The 27,596-nt window shown below is 39.7% G+C and overlaps 1 pseudogene across 1 annotated transcript in view; it reads right to left on the bottom strand.

The window, feature by feature from the left end:
• Positions 1 to 16,915: 16,915 nt before the first annotated feature.
• LOC309824155 (heterogeneous nuclear ribonucleoprotein U-like protein 2) overlaps positions 16,916 to 27,596 on the bottom strand; it is a 14,535-nt pseudogene continuing 3,854 nt past the window's right edge. Inside the window, exons 2-3 of the transcript in view lie at positions 17,323 to 18,520; positions 16,916 to 17,107 (exon numbers count right to left, since the gene is read on the bottom strand). The product of the transcript in view is annotated as a heterogeneous nuclear ribonucleoprotein U-like protein 2 (transcript). The remainder of the gene's footprint in view (positions 17,108 to 17,322; positions 18,521 to 27,596) is intronic.

Here is a 27,596-nt window from a genome sequence, read left to right as displayed (position 1 = left end):
GGCTAGAGGTTGGAAATCAAGGTGTTGGCAGGGTCTGTTCCTTCTGAGGGCTGTGAAAGAGAATCTGCCCTGTGCCTCTCTCCTAACTTCCCGTGGTTTGTAGGAATCTTTGGCATTCCTGGGCTTCTGCTGCATCACCCTGATCTCAGTCTTCACCTCTACATGCTGAGAGATCTGTGTGCATGTCTGTATCCAAATTTTCACTTTTTATAAGGACAATTAATCTTATTGGATTAGGGGCCCCACCCTATTCCAGTAAATGACTTCATTCCAACTTAGCTAATTATATCTGCAACAACCCTATTTCCAAATAAGTTCACATTCTCAGGTATTGGGGGTTCAGACTTCAGCTGGGGAGGGACATATTTTATAACATCATACAGGGGAAGATGAAATATCTCCTTGTCTTCTCCCCTAGGTACTTCTTTGTGTGGGGTGGAAGTTTATCAACTTTTCTGTCAGGTTTTGCCATGAAAGAGGGTCCCCTCTCCCACCTCAGCTTCCCCCAGCTGCAGTAGACAGGGGCACAGACAGCTTCAACTTTCCTTGAAATACTGCTATGAAGCCAAGATGAAAACCAGTCAACTAAAAATGCCATAAAGATCTTCATAGTCTGTTAAAATCATCCCTTCCATCATATTTGCTGTAAACTTTATAGTTTAAAAGACAAGAATATATTTGGGGAATGGGCCTCAGACCAATTGGCCTCTGTGTGGATCTCAGCATCTGTTGAGGAAGGGGGGCCACACTCGGGGAGGGAGATAATATTCAATATTAGCTTCTTCCCCTGGGCTGCAACTTGAGCTCTCCTAAAATCCAACATAGTTGAATCCCATGGATTAATTTTCTACTGTACACCCTACCCCTGAAATGATAAATGTGGTCTGCATGAGAGATTCATTTTCTTTCTATTTACTTAACTTTGTTCTTACTTCTTAGGGCCTAATAACATTGGACTTATTAAGCCAAGTGTGCTCAGCCTCTCTGGGCTTCATTATAATGCTTTCTATGATGATCAACAAAGAAGGTTCCATTTTTAAATTGCTTCACCCTAAACCCTTGGTTTCACCCCAGGGTCAGTTGTCTTGGGGAGGCATGTGTGAAGGGGCGGTTGTGGACAATTTCATTCTGCGTTGCTATCTGTGTAGGACTTTTTGGGCACAAGTAAGAGCTTAAGTATGGAAGGTGTTTTTTTTCTCTTTACAGACAATTACCATCTGTCTTCCCTTGCTAAAATATGGGAGTCTTTATTACAAAGCACTGCAATCTTTATGCCAAAGTAGAATTTCATAAAATTTGCACAAAATCCCGGATAGCTCAGTTACTCTCTTCTATGTCAGTAAAAACAAGAGCATGGCTGGTTGGCCAAAAAGACAGAATTTAGCATGAAGCCATGGCTATCTCAAATGTATTTTTAGAAAGAAAAAAATGGACTGAACACGTTATATTCTGACTCCATGTGCAATAAAGTTTCTGTCTTTCATGATACAGTTTCACAGACATTGCTGCCAGAACCCAGCCTCCCACCGGAAATCACTTTAGGTTTGGTGCCCCACACTGGACTTTTAGGCTGACTCTCACTTCCCATTCCCTGGTAGCTCAAGCAAATAAACACTACAGTGAAAAAGATGACAGGGACAGCATTCTATTTTTAGATGTCTTGTCAGAGAGCTGTTGCCAGTTCCTAATGAACCTGTCTTCCCTCTTCTATCTTCCTTCCCTCTCTGATCATCACTTGGGAATAGAAAAACACAGTCAGCCCACAGGTGAGTGATTGAGAGACACTGAGACAGTACCAAAAAGACTTTTGAAGGTTCTGAGCAAGTGTGATGGACTATTAAGCTGTGATAACTTCCAAGGAGACATCATCTCACTCATCAGTAACACATTTTTCATCAACAAGTCTAAAAACTCTCCTGATTTTTTCTTCTTCCTTTTTTTTCCTTTTGATTTGCTGAAAGTGATAAATGGTAATAACTCAGAGAAAATAGTAGTGGAGGGAAGCAGTGGGAGAACAATTTGCAACTCTGATTTGTTGATCTTAATAAACTGCTGTCATTGATCAACTTGGAGAACATTGTCCCAGTGGAACCCCTTGTCCAAATGCACCTGGCTGTGATACTAAGTGGTAAACTACCTGTTTGTGTGTGAAACACATTTTGCCTCCAATAGAGGATGGCCTATCAGTGACCTTGCCCACCATTAACTGACCAAAATAGGAGAAAATATATTTTCGTAGATTTTTCCCCAGGTCTGATCATACAGTAACAAGGTTTGCAGGTGCTCCAAAACAATGATCCTTAACTAGTTGTAATATTATTTCCCTCCTGGCCAAAATAACTAACCGTCTAGTTTTAATACCCTCTGCATATATCACATCTTTCTCAATACAGCATTTTAATTCCAAAAAATAGGTTCGCCATAGAGCAGATTAGAGATCTGAGTACTAAAAACTTCAATAGTTTACTCTAAGTCAAGTGGTTAATAAGTAGCAGAGGCAAGGTTCAAAGATATGCAAAACTTTAATAGGCTCAGACAATGGTATTATTTAGTAATTCTTCATTTCTTAACAGGGAGATGGGGACTGTATTTAGTACACATTCCTATGAGGGACAATGAGCATCCTCAACTCCCTGCACATTTCTTTATTCACTATTCATTCTATACATGTGAATTGGACAACTTGTCATATGCAAGACATTCAAGACACTGTGCCTGCCCTTGGGGAGCTCAGTCTCATTGGAGAAGACAGCTAGAAGGCAAGATAATAACCATAGTCACAGAGCTATGAGAGAGTGGCTGAAGTGCAGAGAATGGAGATGAGTCCTTCTTGAAGCCATGACTAGGTTCCCTATCTGGTGAAGCAAACAGAAGCGGCTGGAGCCTATGAGTTTTAGTTCTATCACTCAAAGATTTCCCATTTTATCTGGTTTCCACCTCTCTTTAAATTTATAATTGAATGTAAAGGACTTTTCGTGCTGTTTTTTAATAGGTTTAAAGCAAAAGGTCTGGATTAAAATAAATATAAGGATATCTATATAAGAATCCTTATATTTATGTCAGCACATAAATTATGTGACTTTGGACAAATTTCTTAATCTCTCTGAGGTTCAGCTTCATCAATTTAAAAATGGGCTAATGATATATCACTTATATGTGGAGTCTAAAATATGAGACAAATGAACTTCTTTATGAAACAGAAACAGACTCACAGACGTAGAAAACAATCTTGTGTTACCAAAGGGGAAAGCAGAGAGAGGGATAAATTAGGAGTTTGGGATTAGCAGATACAAGCTACTATATATAAGACAGATAAACAACAAGGTCCTACTGAACAGCACAGGGAACTATATTCAATATCCTGTAATAAACCATAATGGAAAAGAATATGAAAAGGAATATGTGTATAAATGTGTATAGCTGCATCACTTTGCTGTACACCAGAAATTAATACAACATTGTCAATCAACTATGCTTCAATTAAAAAAATAAAAATGGGCTAATGAAATGATTTATCTCTAAGATTTAAGGTATGAGATATTATATGTAAATCCCTAGCACAATTCCTCGTACACAGGAAGTGCCAGACAAATGTTAGCTATTGTTGCCATTGGCTACATCGGCTACTCACCTCTACTCAAACACAGATTAAGCCTTAGTAAAAAGAAAATACATAAGACTGAAAAGAGGAAAGCTAAAGTTTTCATTAGCACACATGTCTCCATTATGTTAAATACAAGCCGACTTTCATGTTGATGATAAGCAGGAATGAAGGAATTGATGGAAAAAAGAAGTTATTCTAAGATTAGAATTTCCTGGTACCATCAAAGGAATTCTTAACACGTAAGAACTTGAGAGTCATCTTTTCTTATCATTAGTAAAAAGAAATTGTTTTAAAATGTGTACCAGCAACCACAACTTAGAATGCTCTAATGAAATCAGCTCATTTCATAATAGTAGTTTAAGGATGATTTAATTACAGTGTTTATTTCAGTACAATCTTTAATGGAGAAAGAAATGGTTCCACTCAAAAGTCTTCCTCAATAAATTGCATTTAAACAGTCTTAATACTCACGCTCATACAAAGATTGCCTGTGATTTTACATAGACAGTTTTTTTAAAAAGCAGTACTTGAAAGTGCTCTTGTAATTTAACCCCCAAACTCTGATTTTCAAATGGAGAGCAGGGGATTTACCAAATATGTGATGAAGAATCATATTTTCATGTTCTTTCGTTTTGGCAGGAACTCTTGTTTCAATTGAAAACATTCCCTTACCATCACGGAAACCCAGAAGGCAATCATGAGTTAAGACCTGAAAAATAAAACTGAGAGAAAAGACTGGAACAACATGTGGTCGTCATTTTCAAGGCCACAGAGAAGGGAAGTGGTTTTCCACTGCTAGCTAAGCAAAGGCAGGCACACGTATCACATTAATGTGGAGGGTAGACAGTAAAAATACAAAGAGATGGAAGTTCCCCTTTCATTCATGGTGAAGCAGGTGCTGACTTGCCCTGCAGTTAGGACTGCTTAGTTTAGGATCCTGATGTCATTTTATATTTGAGGTAAAGGTTTTCTGTTTACATTTGTGGTCTCTCACAACCACTTGAAAGATATGGCCATCTCACTCACTTGGGCTCCTCTTCCCTAAAGATGAACTTTCGTATGTCCCCAAGACCACAATTAGAAGTTTGATTGCAAATCACTACCCCTGAATTTTCAGCCTTACAAATTATTTTATCTGTCCATGTCTAGAAAGGAAGGAAGGAAGGAAGGAAGGAAGGAAGGAAGGAAGGAAGGTAGAAAGAAAGAAAGAAAGAAAGAAAGAAAGGAGAGAGAGAGGAAGGAGGAAGGAAGGAAGGAAGGAAGGAAGGAAGGAAGGAAGGAAGGAGAAAAAAGTGGTGTTTTTGTTTCAAAAATATATTTACAATGTCAGGTTATAAAAACAATATTAACTTAGAGAGATCACTATATCATTTTTCCAGCCTCCTTTATAGCTTGTGGTCACCTTTCTTGTTTAATCTCCCTTCAACCACCCCAGACTTAAATCCTGCTTCACTCATGCTCAAGCAAATAAGACACATACCTAAGGTATCATAAAATTTACAAGGGATGGCAACTCACCTTCCCCCCATCTCATGGCAGCCATTGCTAGCTGATTACAGTACCCTCACCATTCAGCCCAAATGAAGCCTCAGGATCCTTCTAACTCCAGAAGACTAAGACCAGTCGATTTGGCATGAAATTTTTTTGTCATCTCCAGTTTAGAGCACAGTCCCCCTAATCTTGCATCTCCGTCACCCAATAACATTGCCTCCACTAGTTAGTGATCCTTGGTACATTTAATCTTTCTGAGATTTGCTTTTCTTACCCATAAAATGACGATCATATAATTACCCCACATTGAGTCTGTAATAAGATTATGTATATGAAAATACTAAGCAAACATATACAATAGTTTGTTTTACTCTACTCCCTTTTTTTTTTTTTTTTTTCACTACGCGGGCCTCTCACTGTTGTGGCCTCTCCCGTTGTGGAGCACAGGCTCCGGACGCGCAGGCTCAGCGGCCATGGCTCATGGGCCTAGCCGCTCCGCGGCATGTGGGATCTTCCCGGACAGGGGCACGAACCCGTGTCTCCTGCATTGGCAGGCGGACTCTCAACCACTGCGCCACCAGGGAAGCCCTATTCTACTCCCTTTAATTATTCCCATCATAATTGGCTTTCTCCTTCAAAACATTCTGGTTTGCCTTACACACAGTAGTGCACCATTTAGCACAGGACCTGCACATAATTGGTTCTCCATAAACATTAGTCCTGCCCCACCCCACTGTCCCTTTATGACTCACTCCTAGTAATGTTACTCATTCATCAATTGTTGGTGTTCACAGTGTTTTCACACTATAATCTGTCCCAGTTAAATAAATTCAAAGCATAATGTCTCAAAGAAGAATTTCAAAACTGTATCTTGACTGGTTTCACTAGTCATTCACCAGAAGGGTTTTCCGCCTTTAAGTAATTATTTCTGCTCTTATATCCAGTCACTGAGCACAGTTCACCCTCACTTTAACCTGTGGACTTCTCCATGCCTTTCCAATGTGGACCATTCCATGTCTTTGACAAGAATGTTCTCTCCACCTGGACAGCGTTCTCCAACTCACCTCCTGCAAGACCAACTACTCTCTGAGGATGTCCCTGGCTCTTCACTACCTTCCCCATTCCCAGAGGGATGACTCAGTCCTTCTAGATAACTCTTCACACTATATTATATTTAATGGCTCTTATCACGTTACTAGAGGTCCTTGCCCACTTCTTGGTCAAGATGTGAGCATCTTGAAGGCAGGGGTCCTAGCTCCTTTTCTTTGTTGTGTCTGTATCCCTAGTATTTAACACAGAGCCCTACACACGGTTAATCTTCAATACAATTAAAAGGAAGAGTGGGGACTGTTAGCATCTTGAGTCTTCATTAGTTCACAGCACAGAAGGAATCATGGCAGCCAGTGGAGAGCAGGCTGGTATGATAGAGCTTAATAATCACAAGCAGCTAAGTTTTACTGAATACCGACAGTTGCTGGCCACTGTCCTAAGCCCTGTGTGTGAGTAAGCAAAGATCTGAGGCCCAGGCAGTTAATTAGCTGCTTAAGTTTGTGGGGGGCACATCTGATCCAAACCAAGGCAGCCTGGCTTCAGCACTGGCACTCTCCATCATTCTGCTTTACTGCTGAGGGAGGAAAAGAGGAATACTGTGAGTAGAAATGACATGAGCACAGCTAAACAGGGAGATAGGAGAACAAAGACAAATTTCACACATTCTACAATTCTGATTTTGCTAGGAAAAAACTAAACAAAATCTCAATGTACATAATCACCTTAGAAGAACTTCAAAGTGCAAGTCTGTGATAAAGCACAATTAGCTAAAACGAAGTCTTGAAAACCATACCAGATACTGTATCTAAACAAGCATTTCACCCAGAGACAGTCATCTTGATTGGAACGAGCACAAGCAGCGTTAACTCGAGGAAGGAAAGCCACAATAGGCTATGCACAGAATAATTAAACTAAGGCAAAGACATTGTTTTGTTTTCACTTAACTGATTGTTGGTCTTTCATAGCAGATAGTTTATATTTATCATGATTCTAAAATAGAGCATGTGTATCACTGTCCAACAATGCTACAGAGTTTTGTATATTATTGAAAAATAGTAAACAAAAATCGGAAAAGACCACGAGAAAGTACAGGGACCCTGAAACGTCATGCAAAACAAAAGTTCCCACAGATATACAAATTCAGAGATGTTGAATCTATGCAATCAAAAGTGGTCCACAGCCAAGCTCTCTCCGAGGAAGGAGTACATAGTAAAGGGGCCCACGATGACCAGGTGGAGCTTGCCATATTTGTCCTTGGTGCTACTTCTATCCCCTACTGACTGCTCTCTGGAGTGTCACTTTTGAAGGAGGAGGAACTGGAAGATTTTACAACATTTAGAAAACCTAGGAGGAAAATTTCCTCTGAGATGTCTATAGGACAGGAGCAACTTTGGATGCTTCCAGATTTCAAAAATTGACCAGTTTCCAAAGGAAAGTGCTTTCACTACCATCAAAGAAATGCTGCAGCAGATCTTCAACACTTTCAACCTGAATGTCTTCCAATCTTGAAATGAAAGCAGTTTAGAGAGACTCCGAAGTGGACTTTATCAGCAAATGGAGAAGGCAGGAGTGTGTCTGGAGCAGAAAATCAGGCAGGAGGGCCAGTCATTCTCACAAAGGGAGGATATCAGACTTGGAATAAAGAATTACTTCTGATGAATCCACAACTACTTGCAAACCCAAAAGTATAACAACAGTGCCTGGCAGGTTATTCATGTAGAAATCCAAAGGCATTCTCTGTTCATTGAGCAGCTTACAAGAAGATTTCAGGACCAAGAAATACGTCACTTACATAAGTAATTTGGAGTTGATTACCAGTATCATTTTAGATGTCTCCTCAAATCAGTGTAATATTTCTGAGCAACTTTTATTTATTTTTTTATGAATTAGGGTAATATTTTCAGTCAGTTTTCTGGATTAAGATTATTTTGATCATTTGCAAATATTAGTTTATTAATGAATTTTTACTAAAATAAATTATTTACTTATCCTTGAAATATAAATATTATACTTGATTTATGTATAAAATTTTACTTTAAAATTAAATAACTACTATCTTTTAGTTCACTTTTATAATCAATATCTCCCAAATTTAGTATTCTTTTTTTTTAAACATCTTTATTGGAGTATAATTGCTTTACAATGGTGTGTTAATTTCTGCTTTATAACAAAGTGAATCAGCTATACATATACATATATCCCCATAGCTCCTCCCTCTTACATCTCCCTCCCACCTTCCCTATCCCACCCCTCTAGGTGGTCACAAAGCACCGAGCTGATCTCCCTGTGCTATGAGGCTGCTTCCCACTAGCTATCTATTTTACGTTTGGTAGTGTACATATATCAATGCCACTCTCTCACTTTGTCCCAGCTTACCCTTCCCCCTCCCCATGTCCTCAAGTGCATTCTCTACGTCTGCATCTTTATTCCTGTCCTACCCATAGATTCTTCAGAACCATTTTTTTTTTTTTTTTAGATTCCATATATATGTGTTAGTACGTGGTATCTGCTTTTCTCTTTCTGACTTCACTCTGTACGACAGACTCTAGGTCCATTCACCTCACTACAAATAACTCAATTTCGTTTCTTTTTATGGCTGAGTAATATTCCATTGTATAAATGTGTCACATTTTCTTAATCCATTCATCTGTTGATGGACACCTAGGTTGCTTCCATGTCCTGGCTATTGGAAATAGAGCTGCAATGAACATTGTGGTACATGACTCTTTCTGAATTGTGGTTTTCTCAGGGTATATGCCCAGTAGGGGGATTGCTGGGATGTATGGTAGTTCTATTTTTAGTTTTTTAAGGAACCTCTATACTGTTCTCCATAGTGGCTGTATCAATTTACATTCCCACCAACAGTGCAAGAGGGTTCCCTTTTCTCCACACCCTCTCCAGCATTTACTGTTTCTAGATTTTTTGATGATGGCCATTCTGACTGGTGAGAGGTGATACCTCATTGTGGTTTTGATTTGCATTTCTCTAATGATTAGTGATGCTGAACATGCTTTCATGTGTTTGTCGGCAGTCTGTATATCTCCTTTGGAGAAATGTCTATTTAGGTCTTCTGCCCATATTTTTGATTGGGTTGTTTGTTTTTTTGATATTGAGCTACATGAGCTGCTTGTATATTTTGGAGATTAATCCTTTGTCAGTTGGTTCATTTGCAAATATTTTCTCCCATTCTAAGGGTTGTCTTTTCATCTTGTTTATGGTTTCCTTTGCTGTGCAAAAGCTTTGAAGTTTCATTAGGTCCCATTTGTTTATTTCCGTTTTTATTTCCATTTCTCTAGGAGGTGGGTCAAAAAGGATCTTGCTGTGATTTATGTCATAGAGTGTTCTGCCTATGTTTTCCTCTAAGAGTTTGATAGTGTCTGGCCTTAAATTTAGGTTTTTAATCCATTTTGAGTTTATCTTTGTGTACGGTGTTAGGGAGGGTTCTAATTTCATTCTTTTACATGTACCTGTCCAGTTTTCCCAGCAGCACTTACTGAAGAGGCTGTCTTTTCTCCATTGTATATTCTTGCCTCCTTTATCAAAAATAAGGTGACCATATGTGCATGGGTTTATATCTGGACTTTCTATACTGTTCCATTGATCTATCTTTCTGTTTTTGTGCCAGTACCATAGTGCCTTGATTACTGTAGCTTTGTAGTATAGTCTGAAGTCAAGGAGCCTGATTCCTCCAGCTCCGTTTTTCTTTCTCACGATTGCTTTGGCTATTCAGGGTCTTTTGTGTATCCATACATATTGTGAAATTTTTTGTTCTAGTTCTGTGAAAAATGTCATTGGTAGTTTGATAGGGATTTCACTGAATCTGTAGATTGCTTTGGGTAGTATAGTCATTTTCACAATATTGATTCTTCCAATCCAAGAATATGGTATATCTCTCCAACTGTTTGTATCATCCTTAATTTCTTTCATCAGTTTCTTATAGTTTTCTGCATACAGGTCTTTTGTTGCCTTAGGTAGGTTTATTCCTAGATATTTTATTCTTTTTGTTGCAGTGGTAAATGGGAGTGTTTCCTTAATTTCTCTTTCAGATTTTTCATCATTAGTGTATAGGAATGCAAGAGATTTCTGTGCATTAATTTTGTATCCTGCTACTTTACCAAATTCATTGATTAGCTCTAGTAGTTTTCTGGTGGCATCTTTAGGATTCTCTATGTATAGTATCATGTCATCTGCAAACAGTAACTGTTTTACCTCTTCTTTTCTGATTTCGATTCCTTTTATTTCTTTTTCTTCTCTGTTTCCCATGGTTAGGGTTCCAAAACTATGCTGAATAATAGTGGTGAGAGTGGACACCCTTGTCTTGTTCCTGATCTTAGAGGAAATGGTTTCGGGTTTTCACCATTGAGAACGATGTTGGCTGTGGGTTTGTCATCTATGGCCTTTATTATGTTGCGGTAAGTTCCCTCTATGCCTACTTTCTGGAGGGTTTTTATCATAAATGGGTGTTGAATTTTGTCGAAAGCTTTTTCTGCTTCTCCTGAGATGATCATATGCTTTTTATTCTTCAATTTGTTAATATGGTGTATCACATTGATTGATTTGCATATATTGAAGAATCCTTGCATTTCTGGGATAAACCCCACTTGATCATGGTGTATGATCCTTTTAATTTGCTGCTGGATTCTGTTTGCTAGTATTTTGTGGAGGATTTTTGCATCTATGTTCCTCAGTGATATTGGCCTGTAGTTTTCTTTCTTTGTGACATCTTTGTTTGGTATCAGGGTGAAGGTGACCTCATAGAATGAGTTTGGGAGTGTTCCTCCCTCTGCTATATTTTGGAATAGTTTGGGAAGGATAGGTGTTAACTCTTCTCTAAATCTTTGATAGAATTTGCCTGTGAAGCCATCTGGTCTTGAGCTTTTGCTTGTTGGAAGATTTTTAATCACAGTTTCAATTTCAGTGCTTGTGATTGGTCTGTTCATATTTTCTATTTCTTCCTGGTTCAGTCTTGGAAGTTTGTGCTTTTCTAAGAATTTGTCCATTTCTTCCCGGTTGTCCATTTTATTGACGTAGAGTTGCTTGTAGTAATCTCTCATGGTCCTTTCTATTTCTGCAGTGTCAGTTGTTACGTCTCCTTTTTCATTTCTAATTCTATTGATTTGAATCTTCTCCCTTTTTTTCTTGATGAGTCTGGCTAATGGTTTATCAATTTTGTTTATCTTCTCAAAGAACCAGCTTTTAGTTTTATTGATCTTTGCTATTGTTTCCTTCATTTCTTTTTCATTTATTTCTGATCTGATCTTTATGATTTCTTTCTTCCTACTAACTTTGGGTTTTGTTTGTTCTTCTTTCTCTAATTGTTTTAGGTGTAAGGTTAGGTTGTTTATTTGAGCTGTTTCTTGTTTCCTGAGGTGGGCTTGTGTTGCTATAAACTTCCCTTTAGAACTGCTTTTGCTGCATCCCATATGTTTTGGGTGTTTTCATTGTCATCTGTTTCTATGTATTTTTGGATTTCCTCTTTGATTTCTTCAGTGATCTCTTGGTTGTTTAGTAGTGTATTGTTTAGTCTCCATGTGTTTGTAGTTTTTACAGATTTTTTTTCCTGTAATTGATATCTAGTCTCATAGTGTTGTGGTCGGAAATGATACTTAATACAATTTCAATTTTCTTAAATTTACCAAGGCTTGATTTGTGACCCAAGATATGATCTATTCTGGAGAATGTTCCATGAGCACTTGAGAAAAATGTGTATTCTGTTGTTTTTGGATGGAATGTCCTATAAATGTCAATTAAGTCCATCTTGTTTAATGTATCATTTAAAGATTGTGTTTCCCTATTTATTTTCATTTTGGATGATCTGTCCATTGGTGAAAGTGAGGTGTAAAAGTCCCCTACTACGATTGTGTTACTGTCAATTTCCCCTTTTCTGGCTGTTAGCGTTTGCCTTATGTATTGAGGTGCTCCTATGTTGGGTGCATAAATATTTCCAATTGTTATATCTTCTTCTTGAATTGATCCCTTGATCTTATGTAGTGTCCTTCTTTGTCTCTTGTAATAGTCCTTATTTTAAAGTCTATTTTGTCTGATATGAGAATTGCTACTCCAGCTTTCTTTTGATTTCCATTTGCATGGTATATCTTTTTCCATCCCCTCGCTTTCAGTCTGTATGTGTCCTTAGGTCTGAAGTGGGTCTCTTGTATACAGCATATATATGGGTCTTGTTTTTGTATCCATTCAGCCACTCTATGTATTTTGGCTGGAGCATTTAATCCATTTACATTTAAGGTAGTTATCGATATGTGTGTTACTATTACCGTTTTCTTAATCATTTTGGGTTTGTTATTGTAGGTCTTTTCCTTCTCTTGTGTTTCCGGCTTAGAGAAGTTCCTTTAGCATTTGTTGTAAAGCTGGTTTTGTGGTGCTAAATTCTCTTAGTTTTTGCTTGTCTGTAAAGGTTTTAATTTCTCCATCAAATCTGAATGAGATCCCTGATGGATAGAGTAATCTTTGTTGTAGGTTTTTCCCTTTCACCACTTTAAATATGTCCTGCCACTCCCTTCTGGCTTGCCAATTTTCTGCTGAAAGATAGGCTGTTAACCATATGGGGATTCCCTTGTATGTTATTTGTTGTTTTTCTCTTGCTGCTTTTAATATATTTTCTTTGTTTTTAATTTTTGATGGTTTGATTAATATGTGTCTTGGTGTGTTTCTCCTTGGATTTATCCTGTATGGGACTCTGTGGTTCCTGGACTTGACTGAGTGTTTTCTCTCCCATATTAGGGAAATTTTCAACTATAATCTCTTCAAATATTTTCTCAGTCCCTTTCTGTTTCTCTTCTTCTTCTGGGACCCATGTAATTCGAATGTTGGTGTGCTTAATGTTGTCCCAGAGGTCTCTGAGACTGTCCTCAATTCTTTTCACTCTTTTTTCTTTATTCGGCTCTATGTTAGTTATTTCCACTATTTTATCTTCCAGGTCACTTATCTGTTCTTCTGCCTCAGTTATTCTGCTGTTTATTCTTTCTAGAGAATTTTAAATTTCATTTATTGTGTTGTTCATCATTGTTTGTTTGCTCTTTTGTTCTTCTAGGTCCTTGTTAAACGTTTCTTGTATTTTCTCCATTCTATTTCCAAGATTTTGTATCATCTTTACTATCATTACTCTGAATTCTTTTTCAGGTAGACTGCCTATTTCCTCTTCATTTGTTTAGTCTGATGGGTTTTTATCTTGCTCCTTTATCTGCTGCATATTTTATTGTCTTCTCATTTTGCTTATCTTACTGTGTTTGGGGTCTCCTTTTCACAGGCTGCATGTTCATAGTTCCCATTGTTTTTGGTGTCTGCCCCCAGTGGCTAAGGTTGGTTCAGTGGGTTGTGTAGGCTTCCTGGTGTAGGGGACTGGTGCTTGTTTTATGGTGGATGAGACTGATCTTGTCTTTCTGGTGGGCAGGACCACATCTGGCAGTGTGTTTTTGGTGTCTGTGACCTTATTATGATTTTAGGCAGCCTCTCTGCTGATTGGTGGGGTTGTGTTCCTGTCTTGCTAGTTGTTTGGCATAGGGTGTACAGCACTGTGGCTTGCTGGTCGTTGAGAGGAGCTGGGTCTTAGCATTGAGATGGAGATCTCTGGGAGAGCTTTCACTGTTTGATATTATGTGGAGCTGGGAGGTCTCTGATGGACCAATGTCCTCAACTCGGCTCTCCCACCTCAGAGGCACAGGTCTGACACCCGACCAGAGCACCAAGACCCTGTCAGCTACACGGCTCAGAAGAAAAGAGAGAAAAAAAGAAAGAAAGGAAGAAAGAAAAGAAAGTTATTAAAAAATTTTTAAAAGTATTAAAAATAAAAAGTAAAAAGAAAAGAAAAGAAAGAAGAGAGCAAACAAAGCAAGAAACAAATCCACCAATGATAAGAAGTGCTAAAAACTATACTAAGAAAAAAAAAAAAGAACAGATAGAACCCTAGGACAAATGGTAAAAGAAAAGCCATATAGACAAAATCACACAAAGTCCACTACCCCGATTTTGGAATGATTCGTTGTCTATTCAGGTATTCCACAGATTCAGGGTACATCAAGTTGATTGTGGTGACTTAATTCGCTGCTCCTGAGGCTGCTGGGAGAAATTTCCCTTTCTCTTCTTTGTTCGCACAGCTCCTGGGGTTCAGCTTTGGATTTGGCCCCGCCTCTACGTTTAGGTCACCTGAGGGAGTCTGTTCTTTACCCAGACAGGACGGGGTTAAAGGAGCAGCTGATTCGGGGGCTCTGGCTCACTCAGGCCATGGGGAGGGAGGGGTACGGAATGCGGGGCGAGTCTGCGGAGGCAGAGGCCGGTATGACGTTGCACCAGCCTGAGGCGTGCCATGCGTTCCCCCCGGGGAAGTTGTCCCTGGATCACGGGACCCTGGCAGTGGCGGGCTGCACAGGCTCCCGGGAGGGGAGGTATGGATAGTGACCTGTGCTTGCACACAGACTTCTTGGTGGTTGCAGCAGCAGCCTTAGCGTCTCATGCCCGTCTCTGGGGTCTGTGCTGATAGCCGTGGCTCGCGCCCGTCTCTGGAGCTCATTTAGGCGGTGCTCTGAATCCCCTTTCCTCGGGCACCCCAAAACAATGGTCTCTTGCCTCTTCGGCAGGTCCATACTTTTTCCCGGACTCCCTCCCGGCTAGCTGTGGCGCACTAGCCCCTTCAGGCTGTGTTCATGCAGCCAACCCCAGTCCTCTCCCTGGGATCCGACCGAAGCCCGAGCCTCAGCTCCCAGCCCCCACCCGCCCTGGCGGGTGAGCAGACAAGCCTCTCGGGCTGGTCAGTGCTGGTCGGCACGGCTCCTCTGTGCGGGAATCTCTCCACTTTGCCCTCTGCACCCCTGTTGCTGTGCTCTCCTCTGTGGCTCCGAAGCTTCCCCCCTCCGCCAACCCCTGTGTCCGCCAGTGAAGGGGCTTCCTAGTGTGTGGAAACCTTTCCTCCTTCACAGCTCCCTCCCAGAGGTGCAGGTCCCTTCCCTATTCTTTTGTCTCTGCTTTTTCTTTTGCCCTACCCAGGTACGTGGGGAGTTTCTTGCCTTTTGGGAAGTCTGAGGTCTTCTTCCAGAGATCTGTAGGAATAGGTGTTCTGTAGGAGTTGTTCCACATGTAGATGTATTTCTGATGTATTTATGGGGAGGAAGGTGATCTCCACGTCTTACTCCTCCACCATCTTGAAGGTCTCCCCAAATTTAGTATTTTTATAACTTTCTTCAAAGGGTAATCTTCCAACTGCTTCATTTGACAGAGAAAATAGTTATCTTAAACGATGTTTATGATAACCTCACAATGCAGAAGGAAGCTGATAGTAGGGCTATCAGTTGATAAAAGAAGATTGTGACCATGATGACAAAATTGGCAATTTCTGTTCTCAATAAGTCCTAAACTTAAGCTGGGACAGGAACACACCTTTCACCCTAACCATCATCCCAATCCTGAGCATGCCTTCCATCTATTCTGGACATTACACGTGATTTCACAGGAGAAGGAGAACCAAGGAAAGCATTGGGATAAAGATGATGGCAGATAAGGAGAAGTGAGGGAAAGGGAGAAAGGTGGGGCAGGAATTCCTGAGATGCACTCCTACCAGACCTGACACGCTGACAGGTACAGAAAGTCCTCCCCCTTCTTAGACTTCCTGCTCTCCACCTAAGCCCAGCAATGATAAATAATGCATCACTGATGTGTATTCTTTCAGTGTTGTTTTCAAGTCTATGTGAGGCTTGGGGCCACATTATCAATATCACAGTTTATTCAGGGATTTGTACACAGACACACAGAGAAGCAGGCCATGTGAAGGTGGACGCAGAGAGTGGAGCGATGTACCTACAAGGCAAGGATTGCCAGGAGCCACCAGAAGTTAGAAAGGGGCAAGGAAGGAGACTTCTCTACAGTCTTCAGATAGAACATGGTCCTGCCAACACTTCGATTCTGGATTTCTAGCCCCCAGAACTGTGAGACAAAACATTTCTGTTGTTTTAAGTCACCTAGTCTGTGGTACTTTGTTACGGCCCTTGGAAAGGAATACAGTCACCTTGGTTCTCATGGCTCAGTGACCACACACTGACTCAGATCATCTCATGGCCAGTGGTGGCCTCCCTTCAATTGTGAACTTCTCCCACAGTCTGTAGTCTTCCCTATTCCCACAATCAGTTTTCTCTTTGTTCATCTCTCTCACTACGCTAAGAGAGCCAATGCATCTTACTGACCCTGTTGAGTGAAGAGAAAAAGAGCTTCTCAGAAAAGTTCACTCCTCAGAAATGGTACCCCTGGGAGTAGCCATTTCGTTTTTGTGATCTCTTAGCGCTTCCACCTTTCAAAAGTTCTGTTGCTAAATTAAGAGTTCACATTTCTCCTGTGTATACATCAAAAGCTGTATGTGTGGGCTTCCCTGGTGGCACAGTGGTTGAGAGTCCGCCTGCCGATGCAGGGGACACGGGCTCGTGCCCCAGTCCGGGAAGATCCCACATGCCATGGAGCGGCTGGGCCCGTGAGCCATGGCCGCTGAGCCTGCGTGTCCGGAGCCTGTGCTCCGCAACAGGAGAGGCCACAACGGTGAGAGGCCCACGTACAGCAAAAAAAAAAAAAAAAAAAAAAAAAAAAAAAGCTGTATGTGTCCTCAGAAACATCTCTTGGCACTTTTTTTTTTTTTAACCATTCACTCTGCTCATTCATTAATCTTCAAGTGATCACACCCATTAATTTATTCCACAGATTTACACTTTACATGTGGAAAATCCTCCAGGTGCTAAGAGGCTCTAGTGAGGTGTGCATGGACCAAAGACAGGACCCCTAACTTGTAGAGTTTAGCCCACCTTTCATCTCCAGCATTATAGACTCAGGCACATCATCTCCCTCCACTTCCTTCCTCAGCCCCAGCCTCTTCTTCCAGTCCTCCTCATTAGGGAGGACCACCACCACTTTCCAAGAGAAAGTCTTGAACAGCAATAGCTTCTGCCATTGGCCAGAGTTGTACACGTTACACTGATCAAGAACGAAGTTCCGGGCTTCCCTGGTGGCGCAGTGGTTGAGAGTCCGCCTGGCGATGCAGGGGACACAGGTTCGTGCCCCGGCCCGGGAGGATCCCACATGCCGCGGAGCAGCCGGGCCTGTGAGCCATGGCCGCTGAGCCTGCGCATCCGGAGCCTGTGCTCCGCAACGGGAGAGGCCACAACAAGGTACGTGAGAGGCCCGCGTACCAGAAAAAAAAAAAAAAAAAGAATGAAGTTCCTCTTTATCCGGGAAGCAATCTGGACCAGCTTACTAGGGCACTGGAAGGCTTGCTGAACTAAAAGGTCTCAGCTTTTGGGGTCCATCTGTGGCTCCTCGAGCCCCTTCATCCATATTTGATTGAGCACAGTCTCAGCTCCCAGGACATTGTATCTTTTCTCAGGGTTTTCTTTTGCATATTTCAGTGCCCACTGGGTCTTTCCAGGTCCAGGCAGTCCCACCATCAGAATCACCTCACACTCCTCTATGGTCTTGGGAGGGACTGCAGTGAGCACGCGCTCCTCCACAGGCATGGCATGGATGAACACAAACTCTTCTGGCGGTGGGAAGAAAGGTTCCTCCTTCTGACCAAAATATAATTCTACAACACAATTTTTGCAGAGGACATGGGGTAGGAGGGCCCTGTCAGCCACGGATTCCTTGTTGATACGGAATGCCACACCAAGGTCTTCTCCATTCTTGGAAAAGGAAAGTTCTACTTCTTCAACCTCAAATTTGGCAAAGCAGCCAATGACATCATTCTCCCCAAAAGTCTGGCCAAATTCCTCAAACTGCCCATTCTCTGCCTCGAGTCCTCGTCCACTCAAACCATAAGAGAATCCATCCTCACCAAGCTGTGGATGGGAAAAATCAACAAACCATCCAACTCGAAGGAGAGAAACCTCTGTGCAGCCTTCTTTCATTGGGAGATTCTGGGTTACCTTGGCCTCAAAGCAGACTTTCCCCTTTGTCACTCCATAAGTACTTCTTGCCCCAGACCAAAGGGTGTGGAACTTCTCTGAGAAAAGTGGCTGCCCTCCATAGCGGTCTTTGCTCACCCGAAAATGGAGATCCGAGGTATATGTGTCCAGGTTCACAAGAGCCTGATCCTCTCCTCATCTTTTGCCTCTTCTTCCGGGGGTGGTGGAGACTTTGAACCTGTTCCTCTGCGGCCTTGTCACCCGGCGATTCGGATCCCGGCGTCTCCTCTCCACTCTGATCCTCCGGCTCATCTTCCTCCCCTTTGCCAGTGCCCTGCTCTTCACCACCGGTCACCCGACCTGACTCGGCTGTGGCTTCTTCCGCCAGTTTCTCGGAAGCACAGGGCTCGGCCGTGGTCTCCACGGCTGCCGCCTCCGGGGCTCCAGCGGTGGCTGTGTGGCCTCTCTTGGCACTTTTTTTTTTCCTCTGCCGTTGCGGAGCACAGGCTCCAGACGAGCAGGCTCAGTGGCCATGGCTCACGGGCCCAGCCGCTCCGCGGCATGTGGGATCTTCCCGGACTGGGGCACGAACCCGTGTCTCCTGCATCGGCAGGCGGACTCTCAACCACTGCGCCATCAGGGGAGCCCTCTCTTGGCACTTTTTAAAGGCTCTGAAAGCTTTTGTTTATTTGCCAGTGAATTTAGTAGAGAATATATTCCACATATGGATTTATATACAGTATATAAAAATGCTTGGTGAAAAATTAAATACAATGTGAACCTGAAATATCCTATTAAAAATTACATTTCAAGCCAATTTAAGAAACTATTTTTGCATTATTTGCCACTTAGATTTTTAAAAGCATAACAAAACCTAATCAACTAAAACATTTAAAAAACAAGTGACCGGTTTATTTTAAGAAGGATGATGTTTATCTCACCATAACTTCTGTCAGGATAAGATAACACCTGTTAGATGAGGAAAGAGTTAACATGTCAATTCCTATTGATTAGCCGCAGAAATATTTTGTCACCAAAGTGGGTGTATCATACTTGTAAAGTATATATTTTAATAAATAATTTGTTGAATTTCATCTATAATATTGGGCCAGGCACTGGGCTAAGTGTTTATGTTTATATGCACAAATACACACCAAACAAAATCTAATTTATTCCCACCTGAGTGCTGTGAAGTTAGAACTTTACAGATCAGGAAACTAGAGCTTCAAGGGATGAGTTCCTTACCAAAAAGTTCTCTTGAGTACTAACTGCAACTTGACCATTGTATTTCTATGAGTTTTTGTTTGTTGTTTTGTTTTGTTTTGTATTTGTTGAAGTATAGTTGATTTACAATGTTGTGTTAATTTCAGGTGTACAGCAAAGTGATTCAGTTATACATGTATATATCTATTCTTTTCAGATTCTTTTCCCTTACAGATTATTATAAGAAATTGAGTAATCTTATCAATATCTAGTTCCCTGTGCTATATAGGAGGTCCTTGTTGGTTATCCATTTTATATTCCTATGATTTTAAAAAAGATATTTAACAAATTTTGACAATACATCATTATAGTTTAGTTATCATTTTAAAGGTTTTTCTGTTCAGTTCATTACCCATCAACATTATCTTCTTTTAAAATATACTCTCCCTGGTCTGGGAAGATCCCACATGCTGTGGAGCATCTAAGTCCGTGTGCCACAACTACTGAGCCTGTGCTCTAGAGCCCGTGAGCTACAACTACTGAGCCTGTGTGCTGCAACTACTGAAGCCCGTGCACCTAGAGGCCGTGCTCTACAACAAGAGAAGCCACCACAATGAGAAGCCCACACACCTCAACAAAGAGTAGCCCCTGCTCACTGCAACTAGAGAAAGCCCACACGCAGCAACGAAGACCCAACACAGCCAAAAATAAATAAATAAAATAAATAAATTAAAAAATAAATAAATAAAATATACTGTGACATTTGTGAGGACTGTATCCTTAAGACCTTCAGCAAAACTCAAACACCAGTATCGTATATCTGTTCCCAGATACACACAAATGGCAGGTCCATACAATACGGTAAGCCCCCTTTGAGGCTGATGCACCTTGGGAGCTAAACTCACACAACTCTGTCTGCACTCTAGCCTCCCAGCAGGTGGGTCCAATTCAGGTTTGCACCTTACTGAGGTCACACACATCTTGAAGGTGAAATAATCCCATTTTGATGTAGCGCTCAAATCTCCAAAACCAAAAATGTTAAAGCCTAATCACCAAAGATCTTCAACACAGTATGTTTTTTAAAGAGCTAATAATTTTCCTATTAAAATGTTTCTGACGTTCAAGGAAATTTTTTATCACATTTGTTCTCTGAGATAGAGGGAACTTTAGTTCAGGAAGAGTAGAGCTGAGAATGTGAGGTCACTTCCCTCTCCTGTGCATTCCCTGGAGTCCTTCCTACAATGCTGCTCCAGGGAGTTTCCTGTCTCCATTTCTTAAATAAGTTTAATCACTTGTGCTCCATAGCATTCTTCCCCTGGGTCTTTAAACATGCACAATCTCCCAGACATCGAGAAAAACTTCCCTTGATTTTCCTGGAATAGGATTCTTTACCATCCCCAAGGAGTCGTTATGGGATTACCTGCCAACATTCTCAATGGTAGCTGTTTCAAATAACATTAAACACCATTTCCTGAGTAGCTACTCCTCACTTGATGTCCTGCCAGGTTGAGATGGTGGGGTGGGGGTGGAGGGCAGCGAAGGCACGGATTCCCATTTTCAGAAAGCTCAAAGTGTGATGGGGAGGCAGACATACAAACAATCACTATAGGTTATCGTAGATGTAAAGCGTGAAACGAAGATCCAAAGAGGGAGAAAGAGACAGGACAGAGGTAGAGGACAGCAGTGGCCACAGACGGTTTAAAGAAGCAGGAAGTGGTTAACGTCAAGTGAAGGAGAAAACCCAGGCAGAGAGGGTCTGAAAAGCATGCCAGCTTGGCTGCAAAGAGAAGGAGGCAGATAAGGCAACAGCCGGAGCAAAAGGCACAGTCAAGGGAGAGGGAGGGTCTGTTAGTTGCCATGAGTTGAGGGTGATAGATTCAACTGCTTTAATGTGACAGCTGTCTGGATAAATATGATGGTGATGGATAAATGTCGAAATAGCTTCAGATGTAATTAAATTAAGTTGGAGGGGAAAACATCTCCTCTGGAACCCAGGACAGATTTTAGATTTGTGTAAAGACCAGCCAATGTACTGTTTGTTTAGTAAATTCTGCCTCCCAAGATTTTGAAGCAAAATTTTAAATTCAGCATTTGAAAACCAATTATGTGTGTAAAGGTAGTTTTCAATCACCTGAGTTCAAATCTTAGCTTCACTGCTTACTGGCAGTGTTAAAATCCTGGATAATTTACTAAAATTATCTGTATTCTAGTTTTCTCATCTGTAAAATGGAAATAATTAATATTACATCATCGTAGCTTTGCTGGAGGAGCAAATCAGTTAAATCACATAAGGTGTTTAGAATAGAGACTAGCAATAGTCAGCCCTCGATGTATTTAGCTATCATTGTAATTATTATAATTACGAATATCATTATCTGGTCTTATTTTGGTCACAGTTCTTATAAACATAAGTCAGTTTATTTACTTCATTTTACAAATGAAGCAAAATGGCTTCACGTGAGTAAATAATTTGCTTTGAGCTCTACACCTCATCAGAATGAGAATAAAACTCCCAAACCTTTCTTCATACACACCTTAGTGTCTGTTAAATATGAACAGATCTTTACACCAAGGGCACCACAATGGCATGACAGTCTGAAATTATTTTATACCTAAGAAATGAAGTAATAAAAATATATATACATGTTTAGGCTCAAGTTCTTCTTATATCACACCTGCCCTGGGTCACAAGGTCCACAAAAATTAGATGCAATCTAATTGTATTAGAGCAAAAAATACTAACAGTAAAAGAAATTAAAAGGAGGAAATGTGGAAACATAGAATTTTATATAGAGTAAAAGTATCATTCAAAATAAGGTGAAATAGAGACAGAAACAGATAATTCATTGCTGTAAGCCCTGTATTAGAAGAAATACTAAAAGAAGTTCTTAAGCATAAAGAGAAATGATAGAAAATAGGAGTCTATGTGAGGGAATGAAGAATTGCAAAAAATGGTAAATATGTAGTAAAGGTAAAGGTCTTTCCTCCTTATTTAAAATTTATTTAAAAGACAATTAACTTTCTAAAAAATGAAAATTTATTGTGGGATTTATAGTATATGTAGTAGTAAAATATATGGCAGAATACAGAAATAGCAGAACTAATGGAAAGGAAAAATGGAAGAATTCTGCTTTAACTTTTTTTATAATATATGTGATGTGGTATAATATTAACTCAATGTAGATTATAATAAGTTAAGGATGTATATGATAATTCCTAGAGCAACCACTAAAATATAAAACAAAACTATAGCTGAAAAGCCAATATAGGAGACGAAATGAAATTCCCCAAAGTACTTGATAATTCCAAAAATGTCAGGCAAGGAGGAAAAAAGATTGAAAAAGCAATTAGAAAACAAATAGCAAGATGGGAGATATTAACCCAACCACAGCAATAACTGCATTAAGTGTAAACTAAATACTTTCATTAAAAGGCAGAGATTATAGACTGGATATAAAAGTAAGACCCAATGATATACTGTCTACAAAAGATATACTTTATTTTTTTAAATTTTTAAATTTTTGATTTTTTACACTTCAAACATAAAGAAAAAGATAGGCTAAAAGTAAAAGGATGGAAAAAGATGCACCATGCAGACACATATCATAAGAAATCTGGAGTAACTATATTAATATCAAAGCAGACTTCAAGCTTAACAAAATATTAGCAGACAAATCCACTAGCATATAAAAAGGATGATATATCATGACTAAGTGTTAGGTTCATCCCAGTAATACAAATATAATTTTAATCTTTTGGCACTGTTTTGATATCTTTTGCCATACAAAAACATTTTTCTATAATCCTGTTTTGGTGAACAGCTCTTCCTAACACCCAGGGTGTCCAAATAATCATCTAAATTATATAAGTTGTTTTTACTGACTTTTTCTATACACTTAATTCTTTAATCCACTGGGAATTTACTTTTGTATGTGGTGTGTGATAGCATTCCAACATTATTTTCCTCCAGATGGATTAAACAGGTGTACCAACTATTTATTAACTAAGTGAGCCTTTTCTCACGGAATTGAAATTTTAGTTTGTCAAACATTAAATTCCTATATATGTTGAAATCCATTCCTGGGATCTTGATTGTCTTCTATTGTTCAGTTTGTTTGTTCCTATATCAATACAATGTCTTGTACTTTATTGCCTAGTAATGCATATCCTCCTCACTATTCCTCTTTTAATTAATTTTTTGGCTAGTCTTAGAAATTTCTTTCTCTGTATGGACTTTAAGATTACTTTATTCAGTAAAAAATTTTTCTTATGATTCTAATTGTAATTTCCTTCCATTCATAGATTAATTGGAGAAAATTTAAATTTGGAGGACATTAAGGACTCCATTCAAGAACATGTTTCCATTTGTTTCATTTTTTAATATTTGACAATAAGATTTTATAACTTCCTTGTTAAAGAATCTGTATGTTTATTCTTTATTTCTAGGTATCTTTAGTTTTGTTACTATTGTGAATGAAATTATAATTCTATTTTGTTTTAAACTGATTATTGCTTTTATAGAGAAAGGATTTATAATTTTTTAAAAATTAAGGCTCATATCTGGACTTTTGGAAATGTGGGAGGAGATCACCCAGCCCTGTAAAGGCAAGCCTGAGCTAACAAAATCATCAGTTAGGATTAGTCAAGATCAGTCCAAATTTTGTTCTAAATTTCTGTCTCCTGGTGGCTCCCTTACCCGGCTATTTTCTGATTTGGGCACCAGTAAAGCAGTTTTTTCTGTTCTTGCTTGACTGAATTCTACTTGTCGTATATTCAGTGCCACCCTTGCCCCTCAGACTAGTCTGAGAGGATGCTCCTTCTTGGGGGCTGGGATCCAGCACAAGACCAGATTCACTCTATCTCACAGGTAATCTGATAGATATCACTCATGCGATGTCCAACCATATGGAATAAGACTTTTATACCAGCAATATAAAACAATTAACCATCTCTACAATGGTCTTAAAAGTTATCTATGTGGTAAAGATTATTTCTAATAGCAGATAAGAAATCATTACAAACTCTAAGGATGGCCATTTAAATGTGGTTATATCAGGCTCATAAACCTTATAAATTAAAAGACTAAATCTCAATGCAGGGTTAGCCTTCAACAACAATATTAAGTAGGGTAACTTTCCTTTATCTTCCCTTGACATCGGTATCTAGTGTACTAATGGTGCAATTTAGCCACCTTGTCTTCTCCCTACTTCTTCACCCTACGAAGGCCCAATCTCCACCTACTCCCAATACCCTCACCCAGACACAGGGAAATCAGACTTCTGTCTGAACAACAGGCAAACGCAAGTACATCTGACCTACGACAGCACCCTGCTTCTGTCTAGACGGTCCTCATTTAGAGAACCAAGCTTTCATATCTGGGTTTAGCTCGGCTTTTTGACCTGGCTCACAACAGAACTCTCTACTTCTGAGTTGACCTCTACTCCTCCCCTCAATCCTCCCCCCCGACCCCACCGATCCACTTATTATCTCCTCTTCTATAACTCCTTCCCATTCCAAAACATATGCTGAACATTTTCTTGCTGGAGATCTAACTCTTGAATTTCATTTAGGATGATAATTCCTTTTAGTTCCTTTGTCTCCCATAGCTTGACCCCTCTCCAACCACCACAACCCTCCCTCCTCTGTCCCCTTCTTCCTTCTTCCCCAGGTTTCTGCCCTATTTGACAGGCAACATCCAGGGCTCCACCTCTAACTGCTGGAGCAGGTTGTCACTGGGCTTTGGGGACATTGACCTCGTCTGTGTTTGAATTTGAAGCTTGACAGTTATCATATTTGAGCCTCATAGGGGAAGCAAGCTAGGGTCTGTAATTGTATTATCTTCATTTTAAAAAATAAAGGAGGGGCACAGTGGTTGGGAGTCCGCCTGCCAATGCAGGGGACATGGGTTTGAGCCTGGTGCAGGAAGATACCATATGCCGCGGAGCAACTAAGCCCATGTGCCACAACTACTGAGCCTGCGCTCTAGAGCTGGCAAGCCACAACTACTGAGCCCATGTGCCACAACTACTGAAGCCCGTGCACCTAGAGCCCATGCTCCGCAACAACAGAAGCCACCGCAGTGAGAGGCTTGCGCACGGCAACAAAGAGTAGCCCCTGCTCGTCGCAAGTAGAGAAAGCCCGCGTGCAGCAACGAAGACCCAATGCAACCAAAGATAAATAATTTATTAAAAATAAATAAATAAATGAACTGAGACTCAGAAAGGCATTATTACTTGTCCAACATCACACAGAAGTGAAATCTAGACTTGAACCCGGGTCTTCTGACTGAAAATTCCTTGCTCCCTGAAACTGTTTCTTTCTGTTTCTGAGCATAGTTAAAAAAAAGAAACAACAACAACAAAAAATCCAGACATTTAAAAACACCTTGAGGGAGTTTGGCATTAGCAGATGCAAACTATTACATGTAACATGGATAAACAACAAGGTCCTATTGTATAGCACAGGGAACTATATTCAATATGTTGGGATAAACCATAATGGAAAAGAATATAAAAAAGAATGTGTATATCTGAGTCACTTTGCTGTACAGCAGAAGTTAACACAACATTGTAAATCAACTATATTTCAATTAAAAAAAATTTTTTTAAATACCTTGAGGTCTAGAAACACCTTGAGGATGGAGAATGTGTCTTTTTGTCTTTAAGTTCATCCAGTCTCCCAAACAGCCAATAAGAGCTCACATAGCACAAGGTCAAGCACAATATATTTTGATAAACAAATACTAATTCTGTGGAAAGTATACACAAACAGCAAAATGAAAGTATCAAACCAATGCATGAATAAAGAAGTACGAACATTGACATCACTTACAGCTGATGGCTTTTCTAAGGAGAGCATTTATAGAAAATATGTATTTGAGATACAGAATAAATTGTGAGTTTATAGAATATCAGAACCAGATCATGGAGATCTCTATGATCTTCTTATCTAATCCCACTCAACTAACAGAGTAGCCAACATTGAGAAGGCAATATGGATTAAAATAATCTGAGAAGCAAGACCTTTGTTTTTCTGAAACTCATTTTTCAAGGAAGGAATCTTTCTGGTCAGTTTTCTTTTGGGATCAGCATTTCCTACCATTATTAAGCTACATAAATGCACAGTATGAGCTATGTTTATCTATTTAAACATCCAGTAAAATTCAATAATTTTAGATGAATTAATAAGTGTTTAGATTGTTTATTTTGACTTTATCTCTTTTGTTTTGTAATTTCTTTATCCAAAAAATGATTACAAAAGATGTTGCCGTTTTGTTTCTTGACTCTGTGTACATATCGTACAGTCAAAAAGTCTTAAATTTTTAAAGCCTAATTCATTTTTAAAATCTCTTACCTTAGATTATCAAAAAGCAACCCTGCCTTTAAAGTGATTTGGATATAATGGAAACAAAAATAATTTTATCTAAAGAGATCAATATAAAAATGATCTTGAAAATATTTATATTTGTGACCCAAATAATGTTTCCATCATTATAAAACTAAATCTGATCTCAAAAATTACCATATTAAGTTGTTTTTCTGTGGGTGACTCCTCTAAGTAGTTTGTAAAGTGAATTATTCTAAGAAAAGCAGTTTTCAGTAATCATAGACAATGGCATGGAACAAGAATAAATAGAAATGAAAATTGTATGTGAATCTAAATAAAACCTTAACTGTATATAACAAGAATAACAGTTTGGAATTATACTAATGTGACTTTCTCTTTTGCATTTCTTTGTATGTTACTTTCCTCCAAGCCTGCTAGAGGCATCCTTTTGCCTTAGGAGATTTGGGCTGGTTGTAGGAAGGCTGCAAAGGGATGGATTGAGTTCCCTCTCAGCCTTGATATTGTGTCTTTTTAATTTTGGCCATTCTCATACGTGTGTAATGATATCTCTTTGTGGTTTTAATCTGCATTAAATGTATACATATATCCCCTATCTCCTTCCTTTAAAAAAAAAAAAAAGAACAGTTCCCACCCACCTCATATGGTTGCTCTGAAGATTAAGTGAGATAACTCATAGAAAGCACTGTAAAACACATATAGCTTATAATCAATAATATAATCACGTGAACTAAGAGATTTTATAACAGCGCCTGCATGGCTGAATGAACCAATTACACACTTGAACACATTTGTCTTGGAATAAGACAGAGGATAGATTGGGGGATAATGATGACCAAGAAGTCCAGGGTTTGGTCTTCTAAATGGAGTCGCAAAGGGGGAAGACATTTAAAGGATGAATAGTTAAAGTTCTAGCAGAGAAGTAAAAGCAATGCTTCGGATCAGCTGAAAAAGAGTGGTAATAGAGGCTGAGAGCGTGTCCAGGCAAAGATTACAATAGATGACTATTTATGATT

Source organism: Grampus griseus (assembly GCF_964374135.1).
Source record: "Grampus griseus genome assembly, chromosome: 6".
In the NCBI taxonomy this organism is placed as follows: domain Eukaryota; kingdom Metazoa; phylum Chordata; class Mammalia; order Artiodactyla; family Delphinidae; genus Grampus; species Grampus griseus.
Note: the sequence above shows the minus strand (reverse complement) of the source record. Positions and strands in the feature narration are given on the sequence as shown.